This window comes from Egretta garzetta, unplaced genomic scaffold (genome assembly GCF_000687185.1).
Source record: "Egretta garzetta isolate BGI_Z169 unplaced genomic scaffold, ASM68718v1 scaffold425, whole genome shotgun sequence".
NCBI lineage: Eukaryota > Metazoa > Chordata > Aves > Pelecaniformes > Ardeidae > Egretta > Egretta garzetta.
Genome location: NW_009259796.1, coordinates 3319350 through 3322063, shown reverse-complemented (window position 1 = coordinate 3322063; position 2714 = coordinate 3319350).

Below are 2714 nucleotides of genomic sequence, written 5' to 3'. Positions count from 1 at the left end.
CTGGGCCCGGCCGAGATCCGTCCGGCTCGGTAATAGGGCGGCCTCCCCCCGGCTCCGCCAGCGGCACTGCCTAGGTGAGAAAGGAGTGCGAGGTCGAGCCAGAGTTTTAGCCAATATTTACTCCGAAATCCACAACTGTTTCGCCTTATATTTTTTGTCATCTGGTAACCATTTAAAATATTAAATTCAGCGATGTGTTGGGTTTGTGTTGTTTTTTTTTTTTGTGTGTGTGTCCAGTTTCAACAAGTTTTGGCGAACGCTTGGGAGCTGAGCACTCCTCCAGGCTCCCATCCTAACCAATAAAGCACAACTCCTGCAAACCTCTCACTAGCGGGGCAGTGTTTGCTGCTCTGGCTTGATAAAAGCGTGAGGATGAATGGAAGTTGACTAGAAAATATAAATCCTAAGGGTTTCCTCTAGTTCCTTTTATTTCGGCAGTAATTTTCATCACAGCGGTGAAAATATTGAGGACATCAAATTATTTGTGATAGAGTATGACTGTGATACGCTGATGAAGTTTCATAATTAATAACCTCAATTATTTGTGTTTGTATAGATTTTTTTATTTACCAGCCCTGGAGTCCCCATAATAATAGTAGCAAGAGCAATAGTAATAATCTGCTTTGAAGTAACAGATTCCAGATTCTAGTGTGCTTTTCTCTATTGGGGGAAGAAAAAAGAAAAAAAAAACAAAACCAAACAAACCAACAGGAAACTCAAAGCCTGAGAATTTCAAAGATATCTGCAATAATTCAGACTCGGACACTGCATCTACCCCCAGATCTGCTCTCAGGGTTATCGCTGCCGCTCAAAGACGTGCAAAGTTCTGCCTCCAGTAGTGGCAGTGCTCTGCCTTGCAGAGTGCAAAGAGCAAGCTGAAAATTATAGGCAGGGAGAAGTACCAGGGTGGTACTATACTAATCCTTGCTGAGACAACAACTTGCGTCGGAGGCGCGCACAGAGTCCGAAATTTAATTTCGTGAGGGAAGGATCTGTAAACAATACAGTCGAGTTGGTAAAAACCTGCCTCACAATCGCCTGCCAGAAGGTGAATGTCAGATCAAAGGAGAACTGAAAAGATGTCCTTTCATATTTTTTTTTTCCCTAAATCAGCCATGGAAACTTCATGACTCCATAAAACATGTGCTACTTTGCTGGGGAGACAGCCTCCAGTTTCCCCTCGGAGAAAGCTAGTCCTCCCCCCTCCCTCGCTGCTGAACTCTCGTGTTTGGTTTGGGGTCTTCTCTTCTTTTTGAATCCATGATGCCCAAGTCATATAGCACCGTACTTATTTCATATCACACACGAATGGTTTTGCTCTTAACTTTCCATCCCTCTTCCCAAACAGGAACAAAGTCAGGAAATGAGGCACAAGACTCCCCTTGTAATGCGGAAAAGAAAACGACTTTACAGAAACATCCTGGAAAAGTCAAGTAAGTTAAAATATGTCTTTTTTTCAGTTCAAAGGAGGCAATATTTTTTTCAGCTTAGTGTTTAACGTACTTGCATAAACACAAATCAGCGACACAACTCCCCACCAGCAGCTGCCTAATCCTGCTCAATGCCTATTCATTTGGAGGTTCTAGAATTAATATTTGACGACTCTCTCATTGAAACAACAACCCCTGACCCCATGTGATTGCACTGTCACATTATTCTATGACATATTCATCTTGAATTCATTTACGGACGATTTGATTGGAATGAGGTTTGACATGTATTGGATCCTATTAAAGAAGAAGACTTTGATCTTGTTGATGGGGTTTACATGATATGTATCATCTTTACCAGGGATACCAGGCTTCCACAATGTGGTGTCTAAGTAGTTAGTGACTGACAGCTTATCTGACAGGAATACCTTAATCTCGAGGTACTGAATGAAATATTCTATTTAAAATAAGCATATGATTTGCTTGTCCTAGGCTAGCTCTAGGTCGCAAAAAGTGAGAGGCAAACCTAGGTACAAGCCCTTGCTCCTCTGGCAGCTGAGTTCCCATTATCTGGGAACCCTGAAATGGAGAAGTCCCCGTAAGTGGGAATGGGGCGATGAAGAGAGACAAAAGGCAGTCTCCTCCTCTCCTCTCCTCTCCTCTCCTCTCCTCTCCTCTCCTCTTCCCTCTCCCCTCTCCCCTCTCTCCTCTCCCTTCTCCCTCCTCCCTCCTCTCCTCTCCTCTCCTCTCCTCTCCCTAAGCAGCAATGCCTTCTGCCTCATCCCTCCCTCCCTGCCCAGTGCGAGTTTGGGGAATAAGGAATCCCGTCCCGTCTCAGCCCTCCGGCACCGACTGGAAAGTTTCTGGCTGGCCGGGAAGGGAAGTTTCCGCAGAGGTAGGAGTGGGCGAGGACGGGGGTGGGTGAAGGTCGGATTTCGCTCTCCCCGGTGCTTCCCGGGACAGGGAAGGTTCCGTGCGCTGAGCTCGACCCTAGGACTGAGCAGGATTTGGCCCCAGGTCATAGAGCACGACAGGAGCGTCCGCTGATTTCCCGGGGCTTTGCCCTCACAGCAAACCCTTCCTACGGCAAAAGTAGAAATACGGGTAAGCGCCTTGCTGTGCGGGTAGATTCCCACCCAAAACCAGGCAAAAGGGGGTGGATCTGTAAAGCCCTTCAGAGGCTGGGTCTGTCCCCGTCCCCGGGGGTCCCGACGGGGGGGTGTGCACCCCGGTTTGCCCCCGCAGGCCCCGGTAGCCGCCCGGCGATGGCCGGGGGTGCGGGCG